Genomic DNA, 15,654 nt, shown 5'->3' with positions numbered 1-15,654 from the left:
TTTACAGATGCATAGGGAGAAACTGAAGAAGGGACATGAACAAGGTATTGCAGGTAATAATAATAGCTAACATTTCTAGTTTGTGAAGGGAGTTAAATAGTGCCATTGTGCGCAGAGCACTGCACCTGCTGTTGGGAAGACCTGTGTTCAAAACCTGTTTCAAAGACTTCCTAGATGTGTGAGTTAAGTAAGCAAGTTACTTAACTTCTTGTTGACTCAGTTTACTCATCTGTAAAATGAGGATTATATTAAGACCTAACACCCAGGGCTGTTGTAAGAATCAAATGACAGAATATTTGTAAAGCACTTGGGAAATATTAAAGTGCCATGTAATGGTAGTGACTACTATTGTGAGGTATCCCACAGTGGATTATCACATTGTATATTTAGAAGTGAAAATGACTATAGGGATTCAATCTTCTCATGTTATATCTGAAGAGACAGATGAGGCAGACAGACATTAGGTGGTAGGATTCAAATTCAGGTCTAAACACTTAGCCACCACTGTGTAAACACATGTGGTTTTAAAATTACATCCCCCACCTCCATAGGCAGTGTTTCTGATGCTATGACAACCCCTGGGAGTAGCCTATAGAACGCAGAGTGTCCCATTCCATTTTCTGTACGTTTCCACAGGCTAGGTCATCACCCCTCCATGCTGATTTTAAGGCACCTCTGAGACAATGTGGAAGAGTGCACGGAATATTGGACATGGAGACAGAATTCTATCAAGCAAAGATTTATTATTTATGAACTGTGGTGAAGCCACTGGGGTGACAAAAGGAGAAAAGCAGAGTTTGTCCTTAAGGAGCTTACATTCCCCTGGGATGTGGGGACAAAATATATAAGCTGATACAATATATAAGTTAAGTCATTGCAAGACAAATTTGATGTAGAGTTGGCCTCCCCACCAGGAAAACTTAGATTCAAGTCATGGGACCATAGATGTGGAACCATATGCTACCTTCGAGATGACCTAGGATGACCCTTGTATTTAAGAGGTCAGAAAATTTTCATTCAGGCAAGATAAGAGATTTGTGCAAGGTCACAAGGGTAAGATGTGATAAAGGTGGGATTTAACTCAGATCCTGTAATTCCAGGGCCACTGCTATCCTATTTCCAGGTTCAATTAGCTTTGTGATTCTGGGCATGTCATTTAACTATAAGCACCCTAGTCAATTCTGGTAACTAAGTATTTAAGGTTAAAAGTAGCAATATGAATTGGTAGACAGAGTTCTGTTTGCTAATGAAATCACAGGAGACACAGATAGACAAAGAGAGATAAAAATAAAGACAGCATCAGAGACAATAAGAGAAAGGAAGGAAAGAAAAAAGAAGGAAAAGAAGAGAAAAGAAAGGAGGAGAAGAAAGGAAGGAAGAAAAAAAGGGAGGGAGGGAAGGAGGGAGGGAGGGAGGAATATAGACATAAGTAAGTGGGAGTTTGAGTTCTGACTTATCCCTTCCTTGTTGTGTTTTGTTGTGCAGTTCTGTGCAGAGGACAAGGTTCTGGACTCAAGACTCAGGAAGACCTGCGTTTGAGATCTCCTCAGATATTTACTCCATGTATGTAGACCTTGAGAAAGTCACTTAATTTCTCTTGGCTTCAATTTCCTTATTCATAGAATGAGAGGACTCTGTTCAGTGACCTCAAAGGTCCTTAGGTATCTATGATGCCATGTTTACTTCTGAGCCTCAGTTTCCTCATGAGTGAAATAAGGTTGGAAAAACTCAAGCACCAAGAGAAGGGCCTTCATAGCAGGTGCTTAGTAAGCACTGAGGTGAAATATATGATACCTGGCACTTACTATTGTGTTATATTTCACTCTACTGCTCTTACCTATAATGACATATTAGCATTCCTTGTGTTTATGTCTTATTTCCTTGTTGCCTGGAAGCTTCATGGGGGCAAGGAATTTGGTTTATCCAAATCCTGTGTCTCCCCCATTGTTCTGCTGGAAATGAGAAATTCTGGAGACTAAAGCTCTAATCAGGGAGCCCTTAGGAAAGGAACACTAAAGACACCCAGTGTACCAAGTGAGTCCAAGGGCCTGACCTATCCAGCTGAGATGCTGTGCCCTGTGAAAATCTAATACTTCTCAGCAGTAGAGTGACCCAGCCTAGCAGTGGATTGGACTAGCATAGCAAGAAGGTTAGCAATCAAGCACAGATACCATGCTCAGTGGAGAACTTGGCAAGGATATCTCATGAAAGACAAAAATCACTGAGGCTCTGCAGTTTCAGAATGGTTAAGTAACCTTGACCACATGTTCCCTATACATCTGCCTCATTATCTTTCATTAACAGTTGCTGCTCACTCCCTCCCCCCATACAGAATATACTGTGTGTATTGGTGGGAAAGTACCAGGTTTGAGGGAGGAGTGCTTTTCAATTCTTATTCTTGATGTTATTGGGAAGCACACTGGTGGGGGCTCAGGAGCTATGGGGTTAGAGTTATGGTGGCCCGTGAAAATGATCCCTGGATCCCAAGGTGGCAGATGACTCTCTGGGGATCCCAATCAGTGAAGAGGAGTCTAAGTTTGGGCAAGGGTCACTATACTGGGCTTGTGTTTTTTTCTCTTTACTAGACTGAAACTTCTATGAGTATGGGGAATGTGTCTTATTCAAATCTGGATGGAGCAGGTGTTTAATACACGTTTGTGGAATGAATCTAGAGGTAGAACTGACTTGTGAACTACCCTGTGTAGAACCAAGGCTGAGACATCAACAGTTGCTCATTGGAACCTAATCTCTGAGTACTCAGTGAGGGGGTCAATGGATCCATGGTCATCTCTAGCTTTCACTCCTTGGAAGTTCATGTAGGTATAATGTAACTCATCTAGTCCATCTTCTGGAGTTGCTGGGAGTGGGGTTGTATCAGCAGTTGGTGAAATGGGATTGAAGGACAGGTCCACTGAAGATGGTCTCTTGGGATCCTGGAGAAAGGACAAAGGGATGTTCAGTCAAAGCCAGTTCCAGAATCATGAGAGAAGGAGTGGAAGGTGGGGGGAAGTGGCCTTGGGGCAGAGAGGGAACTGAGGACTGAGACAGTCAGGTGAACAATTGGGGGCTGGGCGACTGGCATACTCTGCCTCTGCTCCTCCCCTGGATGTTTCTGCTGCTGCTGTTTCCACTGACTTCTTCCTGAGCATCTTTACCCTGAGGAGGTAGAAAGGCAGAGTTGGTGCAGGGGAGAGAAGCTGAGACTTGGATCCAGAGAAGTAGGTCCCGGTCACCCACTATCTGCCTGACCCTGGCCATATAATTTTCCCTCAATGGCCTTCTGCTTCTTCATTTGTCAAATGATGCAATCATACTCCAGGGTCTCTAAGGTCTATTTCCCTTGAAATTCTTCTGTTCTGTGATCTCCAAACTCCAAATTCCACAGGACTCTGAACCACAAAAGTGTCTAGGAAAGACCATGGGACTGAGGATCAAGAGACTTGCACTTGCTTCTATTTCCCTCTGGGGTCTTGGGTAAATCCCCTCCTCATCTAGGCCTCAGTTTTCTCATCTGTATAAATTGTCTCTGTGGTCTTTCCCAGTTCTACATCCTGTTATCCTGTGGGATAATACTGTTCTCAATCTTTGGGACCTGAAGGTTTTTCTCACTGTACTTCCCAAATGGATCCTCACTGGACCTTCTACTCCTCCTCATTCAATTCTCTCTTCCTCTCACCACAGCAGCAATTCAAAACTTTCTCATCTGTCCTCAGGCCTCTCATGACACCCGATTCCTTACTCTCCCAACTTAGGACTGTGCTCCACACTCCACCCAAAAGATTGAAGTTGTTGGCTTCTGGTCCTCTCTCCCTCTCCTCACATCCCTGAGACATAATGTCTTCCACACTTCATGTCACTGAGATGACTGCCATACCTCCTCCTTTACTCTGGTCATGGATGAAGAAGATGCTCTCCTTTCTGTCCAGGCTAAAGCCTCTACCTGGACCCTTGATCCCATCTCTTCCTGTAGCACATGCTATCACTATATCCCCCACTCTGTCTTGTCTGAAATCTTGGTCTATCTATTGATTCCTGCTCCACTACCAATAAACATTTCTATGTTGCCCCCATCATTATGAAAAGAAAATCATCAATCACCTCCTGAAAGAGACCCTAAAATGAAAACAACCAGGATATTATAACCAAATTCCAGAGCTCTGAAATCAGCGGGAAAATATTGCAAGCATCCAGAAAGAAACTGCAGAACCACAGTCAGGATAATATGAGATTTAGCCTTAATAATTGTAAAGGGCCACCAGGTAAGAGTCAATAGAGTGCCAGACCTGAAGTTGGGAAGACTCGTCTTGCTGAGATCAAATCCAGGCTCAGACACTTACTAAGTTTGTGACCCTGGGCAAGCCACTTCACCCTGTTTGTCTCAGTTTCTTCATCTACAAAATGAGCAGGAGAAGGAAACAGCAAACTACTCCATTATCTTTTCTAAGAAAAACTCAAATTGGGTTCACGAAGAGTCAGACACAACTTAAATGACTGAACCACTTTATGGGAACAGAGAGCTTGGAATATGAGGTTCCAGAAAGCAAGGTAACATGCATTACAAACAAGAATAACAAAGCTGGAAAAGCTGGTTATAATCTTAGAGGGGGAAAATGTGCACTGAATGAGATAGAACAGTTTCAGCCATTCTTGATGAAAAGACTAGAACTGAAAAAAAAATCGGACAATGCAACCCAAGACTCAAGGGAAGCATAACATGGTAAACATGAAAGAGAAATTATAAGAGGTTCCACAAGGTTAAACTATTTACTTTCCTATAAAGGAAGATGATTCATGTAACTCCTGAGAATTTTATCACTGTTGAGGCAGTTAGGAGCCAAGTATGTAGACAGCAGGCAGGGATATAAGTCTGTAATGTTGGGATGATGTCAAAGAAAAGAATGGAATAGTGAGAAAGAGGGTTGCACTGAGAAAGAGGGAAAGAGAGAAAAAAATGGGGGAAATTATCACATTTAATGGATTAGACACACAACAGTCCAAAATAAATGACCACAGTAACTAGAGTTGCTCAAAGACAATCTCAAAGATCCAAGGTATTGGAATAAGAATTTATTATTCAGGAAACTAAGGCAGAAAATGGAAAAAATCACATTTCTTTGATAAAAGTCTCATTTCTCAAATATATATGGAACTGAGACAAATTTATAAAAATAAAAGCCTTTTCTTTTTAAATTGCTAAATGGCCAAAGTATACGAATAGGCAGTTTTCAGAAGAAGAAATGAAATCTTTCAATAGTCATGAAAAAATGCTCCATCACTAATCATTAGAGAAATTCACATTAAACAGCTCTGAATTACTATCTCATATCTATTATACTCTTTAACATGACATGATGGAAAAAAATGTCAAATGCTGGAGACAACGTGGGAAAAGAAGGACACTAATGGACCTTTGGTGGCACTGTGAACTGGTCCAACCATTGTGGGAAACAATTTGAAACAATGCACAAAGGGTTATCAAACTGTATAACCTTTGACCCCCCCCAAAACCGATACTGGGTTTGTACTGCAAAGAGGTCAAAGCAAAGGAAAAATACATATATGTACAAAAATATTTGTAGAATCTCTTTTGGTGGGGGCAAAACAATTGGAAATTGAAGGAATATCCATCAATTGGGGAACGGCTGAACAAGTTATGGTATATGAGTATGATAGAATACTATTTTGCTTTAAGAAAGGAAAAATTGATGAGTTCAGAGAATGCTGGGATGACTTTTATGAACTAATGCAAAGCAGAACCAGGAGAACCTTGTACACAATAATAGCATACGTTGACTATAAGGATGCTCAACCACGAAAGATTTAGCTATTCTAATCAGGACATCAGGATCCAAAAAAATTCCATAGGTCTCAAAATGAGAAAGTTATCCATGTCCACAGAGAGAACTGATGAACTCTGAGTGTGGATGGAATCATTTGTTTGTTTACCGCTTTTTTAAAAATATATTTTGCATGACTTTATATGTATAATGGGTATTATATTTCATTCCTTCTCAATGAATGAGGGGAGGGAAAGATTGGAAAGTACTGAAAATAAAAATTTTAATTAAAAAATGAAAAAAGAAAATTAAAAAGTAGATTAAAAAGGCTGATGCACATGCAGAAGAAGCTCACCAACCCACTTGGTTTTTTAACAAAGACAGGCAGCAAGAGAAAGAATGAATGCAAGTGTAGCAATGTTGTGGGAAGGTGTGATTAGAGACCTTCAAGCTGGGAAGAGAGAACGTGGGAGAGAAGGTGAGGACAGTGAAAAAGTCAGAGGGGAGACGCAGGAAAAGGCACAGGGCCACCGCTTGGAGTAGATGAGAAGAGGACAATGCTGTACAGAGAAGGCAAATTCTCATCCTGGATCTGTTTACTTCTCAAGGGGAAAGACCATTAGAGAGAAAAGGAAGTAATGAAAGCAAAGAAGGGACTGAGAAACCAAGTTAAAATTTCTGTTTGGGCATTTAATTGTTTATTTCTTATAAAAAATTAGCATTTTTTCTCATTGGGAGGGAGAGAAAATAAATACTAAAATTAAAAAAAATATATATTTTTAAACAGATCAGAGATTCCGCCAAATGGAGAAGGGCATGTGCCCTAATTTTTTTAAGAGTGCAATTTTTAGCCTCTTACTCTGGAATCTTTCCTCCTCCTGCTCAGGAAAGCATAAATGCCTGTTTGGAGGAATGATCAGGTCTCCCCTTCATCTCACTTCTTTTTGGGGAGGGACTCTGGATGATGTGGAGCCAAATCCAGCTCTGCCCCCTCACTATCTGTGACAGTGAGCCCATCATGCAGCTTGGGGAACTGAAAGGGGGAGGGACCAGGGACAGAACCAAGATTGTATTAAGTACCTACTATGTGCCAAGGTATGACCTCGTTCAGTAATAATGATGATAATACTACCAATAATAGTTATGTCACTTTCTATGTGCTAGACTCTGTATGAATCACTTTACAGATACAATCCCATTTAGTTACAATAATAGCTAACATTTATATAGTGCTCTGAAACTTAGGTGCTAATATTATCCCCATTTTACAGATGAGTCAACTGAGGCAAAAGGTTTAAAGTGACTTGGCCAGGTTCACACAGCTTCTAAATATCTGAGGAAGGATTTAAGCTAGAATCTCATGGCTCCAGGGCCAGCACTCTATCCAATGTGCCACCAGCTTCCCCATTTGACACTAGTAGCTCAACTGGATCTGGAATCTGGGGCTTGGATTATTTTAAATCATGGCTTGACTACATTCTGAATCACAAGTGTGACATTGAGCATCTCCTCTATGAATCTCTGGATTTTGAATCTGTGCAAAGAAGGGCACTGGAACTTCTCTTTTGATTCTCCATCTTAGAATCCTGTGAAATCTGTGCCTGAACTCAGGGAGACATGCATATCTGAGAATTTTGGAGATACCAAAACAGGCCATCATTTCCTGTATTACCCCGCCTTCCCGCAGACTCCCTCCTCCTCCCAACCCCAACACTCACAGAAGGAGGCAGAGGGCTAGCAGACTTGTGGCACCAGCTCCACAGAGGACACCCAGGATCATACCTTGTGGGAACACATGAGATGGTATTGGCCCGTCTGAAGAAGAAACAAGTGTGGGGTGAACACAGGCTGTGGTCATATTGGGCTCACTGTCCTCAGGACCCTCTGCCTCAGCTGCCTTTCTCCACCATCCCTTACCTGGCATCAACTGGAAGAGCAGGGTGTGGGTCCCCTGGGGGTTCTTCCCCTCACAGCTGATAGTGATGTTGGGGACCCTGTCCACCTTAACACACAGGCTGCTGTTGGCCCATAGCCCAGATTTGCTTGAGGTCACCTGGAAGGTGTCACTGCTGCTGGCCTTCACAATTTTCCTCCCTACCCACCAGAGCAAGGAGGGGGCTGGCTCTGCTTGGACAGAACAGGTACAGAACAAGCCCTCCTTGATCCAGGAACAAGAAGGACTGAACATCCTTGGGGCATCTGTGGGAAGATACAAGAGCTCCCCCTCCTTAGGGGGTGACATTCTCCTTTCCCCACCAGAAACCAAGCACCCCATGGTGCCCAGCTCCCTCCCACTCACACTGCACAGAGACCCTCAGGGAGGCCTGCTTGGAGCCCAGAGGATGCTGAGCCAGGCAGGTGTAATTGCCTCCATCTGCTGGGCCCAGGTGGGGCAGATCCAGGTGCAGGACTCCATCCTCTGAGGGCTGGGGAGAGGTCAGGGTTTGGTCCCCCAGGATCCAGCTCAGTGTAGCAGGAGGATTGCTGTTGGCAGCACAGAGCAGGTGAAGGGACTGGCCCTCCTGCACCATGAGAGCTGAGCTGTTTCCTGGGACAAAACCTGAAAAAGATCAGGAGGTCTCAGGAGTGAGAACCTGGAAGGACTTCAGAGATGCCTAGTTCCCCCTTCAGTGTACCCAGCAGACACCTGGGAATTAGAAAGCTGGTGTGACTCCCCCAAGATCCCATGAGGAAGGGTCAGGTGGAAGAGGACAAGACCCCAGGAAGGAAGGGAAATCCCCGGCCCAGCCCAGCCTGGCTTCCTGCCCTCTTCTCCCTGCCCTGGCTGCTCCGAGACGATGGAGGCCTTCCCTGCCTCTGCTGCTGCCAGGGCACACTCAGCCTGGGGGGTGTTCCTGCCTTTGCCTCAGGTTGGGTTTTGTTTATCTCGTTTTCTTTCCTCCTTCCTTCCTTCTTCCCTTCTTTCTTTCCTTCCTTCTTTCCTCTGATCCTTCAATTTTCTTCCCTTCTTCCTTGCTTTCTTTTTTCTTTCCTCTATCATTTTGTTTCATTTCCATAATACCTTCTTTTTCTTCTTTCATTCCTTCTTTCCTTCATTCTTTTCTACTTTCCTTATCTCCCCTCCCTTTTTTCTTTCTTCCTGCCTTTTCTCTTCCTTTCTGTTTTCTTCCTTCCCATCTTCCTTTTTCTTTCTCATTTCTTTCTATTTTTTCCTTTTTATCTTTCATCTGTATTTCTGTGTTACATTTCTTTCATCCTTCTTCCCTCCATCCTTTCTTTTTCTTTCCTTTCCTTCTCCCTTTCTCTCTTTTATTCTCTCTGTCTCTGTCTTTCTGTCTTTCTCCTAATCAAGGGAAAGTTAATGTGAAATGCGGAAACACCAAATCAAACTCTTGCATGACTGAAAAGTTCGCATGGTGAGCCTGGGAACTTCCTTCATATGAGCTTAATGTAAACAGCACTAGGTTCCACTTTCCGACTCAGCAGCCCTGAGGCCTCCAGGCACACACTGCATCTTCCCTGACTGAATGCTGAAGGCTTGCCCTGGATGGTCACACTCCTGTCCCCACTGACTGCAGCTTCTTGATCCATACCCCTTGGCCTCTTCCTCAAACCCCTCAGATCAGCCCTGAAATCAACATCAATGTCCCAGAGAGCAAAGCCCCCCTGTTTGGCCTGGACTATAGAGAGCCAGGTCAGCTTCCTCAACAGTGAACCCTAGATGGGTCCAATAGACAGAGCATGGAAACTGGACCCCAGGGTGGGCCCTGTCCCTCTCAGCCCAAGCCTGGTGCAATGGAGAGCTCACTACATTAAGCTTTACATTTAGATGTCACAGCTCTTTGGTGCTGGGGATCTGGGTGAACCAGGTCATGCCCTCATCAGAGCTCTGAGCTTCAGCTTTCTCATCTGGAAAGTAGGGTTAAGAACTCTCCCACTCCCTATCACATGGGACTGTTGGGAGGAAAATGGTTTCTAACCCTTAAAGTCATGAGTAAACATGAGCTTATATAATTCCAACAGGAGGGGTAGCCCAGGCCTGGAAAACCTGGGCCTGGAAAGTGAGAGTCCCTATCTCTCCTGTTTCCCTCCTCTTCCTGACATCCACTCCTGCACTCAGAGTAGAAGCTGATGCCCCCAGGTCCCCTCCCTGCCCTCCCTCTGGGGCTCTGCTCATACCTGTTGTCCTGTTGTCTTGGGCCATGGTGATGGTCACATTCTGCACAGCATCTGCAACAAAAGTTCCAGGCTGGCTGGGGGTGGGGCTCTCTGCCCAGCCCAGCACCAGGCAGGGAAGAGACTGAATTCCTGAATCACAGAACAGCAGAGTAAAAGGAGCTCACAGGGCATACAGGCTAACCCTACCTGACTGGTACTGGCATATGAAACCATGGAGAAAGAGAGAAAAAACAGGAAGTTTCAGTCTGTGCCTCTGCTGGGAGATCGCTTTCCCTGGCCTGGCCTAGATAAACGGCATCTGGTTTCCCAAGGCTGGACCTGGACCCTGGTGTCTTAATGCACCCCTCCCTCAGCCCCCACTTGGGAGATGCAGGCCTCCTGCCCCCAGAACTTACAGGACACATTGAGTTGGACGGTTCTCTCTGAGCTCAAACGGCCTCCAGGAAGTGTCACCTGACAGGTGAGGTTAGTTCCATGATGCTGGTACTCAGGGATGAAGGAGACATCTGAGGAGTGTGATACTGCAGAAGTCTGTGACTTGGAGGAGAGGGCAGCCCCCATCCAGGAGAATTTGAAGGGCCTGTTTCCCCCACAGGCCCAAGGAAATGTACAGTTCAGACACCTCTGGAATAGAGATGTCTGGTTTCTGGATCACATTTGGAGCGTCTGGAGAGAGACAGTGACCCATGGTCTGAGGAGGGGAATTAGGCCACAAGTGTCCTTCCAGATGCTGGTACCTACCCCATTCCTCAGGGCCCTACTGTGCTCCCCTCATTGTATGAACCCACTCAGGCCTCTGCTTCTTACTAGCCTTCTGGGCATCCCCTGTCATCCTCAGGACCCAAATCACTCATACATTAAAGGTCAAGAGGAAGTTGTATTAAAAAGAAAAGAGAGCAACCTATTCATTTTTACGTAAGGGGAAGCTCAGTCCCAAAGACAGAAAGCAAAAATTATAAGGCAAAACCCCAAAGAGAGTCAGTCAGAAATCTGGAATTTGGATCTCCTTCCTTTGACAGCAGCTCCAGAGATCTTTACATAGCAACCATTGCCCTTCTCAACCTTGTCTTGGGTCTTGGGAACTCACAAGAGGACCCCACCATATTCCCTCCCATTTTCAGGTCTGGAGCTTTAGGTAAGGTCTTCATACTTTTTCCTGGGTCTGCCCCTCTCCCTGAGCAGGTTTCGCACATGTCCCCCATATTCTCTCACCCCTCATATGGGGAGCTTCAAGGTCTCTAAGGCCAGCCCATTCTCCAATCCTCCCTTCCTCATACACTGAGAACCTCACAGGAGAGGACCATCCTACCTTTCACATTCACATAAAGCAACTTTTCTTTGTAACTGTATCTTTCATCCATTTTTTCAAACCTGAAGTAGTAACTCCCCCTGTCTGAGAACTTGGCATCTATGATGCTGAGAGAGCAGTTGTTCATCTTAGGATCCCCAAGGAGGTGGAATCTCTCCTGGGCTTTGTTCTCCACATTCTGATATGGCTTATTAGTGGCCACAAGACTGTCAGATACATAGTAAGCTTGTTTTTTGTACCAGTAGCCATAAACTGTGCTGCGTCCATTGGGTGATAGTCCATAGTGTTTGAAGGTGCAGGGGACATAGGCACACATTCCCTCCTGCACAGTCACTGAGGGCTGCACCTCCAATGTCTGGGACAGGGACCCTGAGAGCAAACAGAGGCCTGGTCAGCATCCCCAACTCTTCTCACCTCCTCAGACCAACCTCCCTCTGCCTCAGCCTCACTCACCCTCCCAGAGCAGGGACAGCAGCAACAGCAGCAGCATGGATGGGACAGGAGAGATCCAGGCTCTGCTGGGGCACTGTGCCATGCCCTTAACACCATGGCTCCCTCTTGCCTTCTGTGTCAGGCTTAGGGCAAAGAGGAAGATGAAAAAGGAAGCCCTTGTGTGGAGAGAGAAGGAGGATCATCCTCAGAAGAGGAACCGCTGTGTTGTCCAACCAGAGGGCTCCTAGCCTCCTTAGCTGAGTTCAGTGAGAGGGTGGAGCTCCTGTCCTGGGCCAGCTTCAGGGACAGTTAGGATTCAGGTGCTGGGGGAGGACAGGTCTGCTGCACAGGCTGGGGCCATGGATCTTGTATGGACCAGCATGTCTGTATGGCTGATGGGGGGCAGTGACCAGAGCCTGGCCCAGAGCAGGTGCTGACCATCCAGCACTGCTGCCCCTGTCCTGTGCAAGCTGAGCTTGGATTAGGAACACCTGAAATGAAATCATGCTTCTGATATTTTCTGCAATCCATTTTCTCTCTCTGCATCTCAGTGTTCCCAACTGTAAAATGGGTATAATCACAGAATTTGCCTTTAAATGTGATATTTGTGAGATATTTTGCAGACCTTGAATCATTGCACAAATCCTGGTGATTATTATTACTTCACTCTCCTCTCAGATCTCTCTATTCCAGCTACACTAGACAACTGCCTGTTTATTAGGCATGGTATTCCCATTTCCCATCTCCAGCCCTTTGCCCTGTCTGTGCTCTTGCCTGAAAGGCTTTCACCCATTTTTTCTTTTTCCTGGCTTGAACCAAACCTCATTTCCAATGCGACTTCCTGCTTCCCCTTTCCACTTGTCTTCTTCTATCCTCTCTTCTAAGTACCTGGTTACTTATATGATATTTTCCCAATAGAATGAATATTCCTAGATTCAAAGGATTCAGAGGATTGATAGAGTAGATACCATGTAATAGATTGGCCTGGCACAGAAGTGGTTAGCCCAGGGATGAATCAGGACATTTAAGAATAAGATTCTGAAGACACCACGGGTAGGAAAATGAGATTGATCTGAAAAACAAATGTACAAGCAAATAGAGAATAAAAATAAATATATGAAATAAACAAGTGATAAGCAAGGCTGGGGAAGAGAATACTTGTGCACTGTCCTTTAAAAATAGTGTTTAACTGCTCACAGTCAGAGTGAGCAGAAGGAAAGGAGGGATCTCCTAGGTCTGATGACCCATGTTCTAAGCATCCTTCCAGTTCTGAGGCTGGAGAAAGAGCCAGAGACTGAGAGTTGAGGTAGAGACTTAAATCAGGACTTGACCCTCCACTGTGATCAAGAGTTTGTGGACTTTTCATCTTTTTTAGTTATTTAATTATTTGTGGGGTGAAATGAAGGCTGTCCTATATCAAATATGCTTTATCACCTTTGGTGCCTGCGCAAGAATCATTGTTCATCTTTTACTCCCATCTGCAGTGACCTGGAAATTAGCTAAGTCTTAATTTCCTAGTGAAAATTTCGTGGAGACAAAACATGCAAAGCAGTGGCTGGGTAACAGATTCCCCAAGCCTGAATATGGGTTTTGTGGATTAATGGCCTGGATTTGTTTTCTGGGAGTTTGAAGAAGTCCCCCTCAGACTCCTCTCCTTCTGAAGGTACAGTGCTAAACTCCTCCCACAGCCTGCCTTTATAGAAGACAGAAAGTTCACTCCCAGTTCACTCCACTCTGCATCTGCTGCCCTGCCTGGTTTATCCAGGAAAAAGGATACCCCTGCTCCAGGGGCCCTTTTGACTGAGCCTTCTATGGGGGTGCTGGGAATTCCTGTTGGAAGCCAGTGGAGTTCCAGGGATGGTGCCTGCCAGTGTGGGGAATCCTTTTATGAGGCAGGGACCTCCCAAAGTGACATCTCTGGGAAGTGACTCCTGGGTTAGCTTTGGGGTTTCATAGTGAGGTATGGGGGTGGTAAAACAGTGCATGCCAAACAGAGGAGGCCTGCCATCATCTAGTGGCAAGGACAAGGAACAGTGTGGTGGTGGTGGGGTCCTGGAAGGAGCAGGACATACCCCTCCCTTCACCACAGTAGGAAACAAACATTCACTTAAGGTACAGGACTGCTCAGCATGGTGAGCCTACATCAGAAAGGGTGCTGTGCTCTATGAGCAAAGTAGAATTGAGACAGCACAAAGGAAATGTAGGATGTACAAATTTGGAGTAACTGCTCCAAATGTTCACATGGGCTATTGGTGCCCAACCTGTGGTAGAGTATTCCAAGCTTGTATTGGTCTGATCAACCACAGTCGTACATACTGTAACTGCACTTTATCATGGTGATATCATTTTGGTCCTCTTTGAGAGGGAAGGACCACAACCATACAATGCCATACCAGAGAAAGAGGATATCAGTGAACTGGTCAAGAAATTCAAAAAACTAGAAAAAGAACAAATTAAAAATTTTCAATTAAATACCAAATTAGAAATACTGAAATTCAAAGGAGACATTAATAAAATTGAAATTAAGAATAAAACTAAGAGATGATTTCATGAGAAAAGCAATAAAATTGATACACCTTTGATTAATTTGATTTTAAAAAGAAGAAAACCAAATCACCAGTATCAAAAATGAAAAGGGTGAATTCACTACCAATGAAGAGGAAATTAAACCAATAATTTATAATTACTTTGCCCAATAATATGCCCATAAATTTGACAATCTTAGTGGCAAAATTGCAGGTTACAAAATAAACCCACATAAATCATCTGAATTTCTATGTATTACTAACAAAGTCCAAAAGCAAGAGACAAAAAGAGAAATTCCATTTAAAGCTATGGTAGACACTATAAAATATCTGGGGGTCTACCTGCCAAAACAAATCAAGGGACTATATGAATACAATTAAAAAACAATTTTCACATGAATAAAGTCAGATTTAAACAACTGGAAAACCATAAGTTGCTCACGGGTAGGCTGAACTAATACAATTAAAATTACAATTCTACCTAGATTAATTTACTTATTCAGTGCCATACCAATTAAACTACCAGAAAATTATTTTCTAGAGCTAGAAAAAATAGTATCAAAATTCATCTTGAAGAACAAAGGGTCCGGAATATAAAGGGAATTAATGAAAAGAAATGCTAGGGAAGGTGGCCTAGCCCTACCAGATCTCAGATTGTATTATAAAGCAGCAATCATCAAAACCACATGACACTGGCAAAGAAATAGAAGGGTAGATCAGTGGAATAAGTTAGGTACTCAAGACACAGTAGTCAACAACTATAACAGTCTACTGTTTGATAAAAACCAAGCATGCCAGCTTCTGGGATAAGAACTCAATGTTTGACAAAAACTACTGGGAAAACTGGATAATAACATGGTGGAAACTTGGCATAGACCAATGCCTGACACTGTTCAGAAGAATAAAGTCTAAATAGGTACATGATCTAGGTACAAAGGCTGAAACTATAAACAAATTAGGGGAGCAAAGAACAGTGCATTTGTCATATTTATGGAGAATGGAGAAATTTATGACCAAACAAGAGATAGAGAACATTATGAAGCAAAATGGATAATTCTGATTACATTAAATTGAAAAGTTTTTGCACAAACAAATCCAATGCAATCAAAATTAGGAGGGAAAAAATTTGTACAACTAGTATCTGTGATAAAGTTCTCATTTCTAAAATATATAGAAAACTGAGTCAAATTTACAAGAATACAAGTCATTCCTCAATTGATAAATGGCCAAAGAATATGAACAGGCAGTTTTCAGAGGAAGAAATTAAAGCTATCTATAGTTATATGAAAAAATACTCTAAATCATTATTGATTTGAGAGATGCAAATCAAAACAACTCTGAGGTACCACACAACACCTATCAGATTGGTTAACATGACAAAACAGGAAGATGATGCATGTTGGAGAGATGTGGGAGAGTTGGAACACTAAATCATTGCTGGTGGAGCTGTGAGCTGATCTACCCATCCTGG

The 15,654-nt window shown here is 43.7% G+C and overlaps 1 pseudogene; it reads right to left on the bottom strand.

Annotated features, from left to right (window-relative positions):
* Positions 1 to 723: 723 nt before the first annotated feature.
* On the bottom strand, positions 724 to 11,777 carry LOC140503636 (sialic acid-binding Ig-like lectin 13; annotated as a pseudogene).
* Positions 11,778 to 15,654: the final 3,877 nt, after the last annotated feature.

Source organism: Notamacropus eugenii, chromosome 5 (assembly GCF_028372415.1).
Source record: "Notamacropus eugenii isolate mMacEug1 chromosome 5, mMacEug1.pri_v2, whole genome shotgun sequence".
Classification (NCBI taxonomy): domain Eukaryota; kingdom Metazoa; phylum Chordata; class Mammalia; order Diprotodontia; family Macropodidae; genus Notamacropus; species Notamacropus eugenii.
Note: the sequence above shows the minus strand (reverse complement) of the source record. Positions and strands in the feature narration are given on the sequence as shown.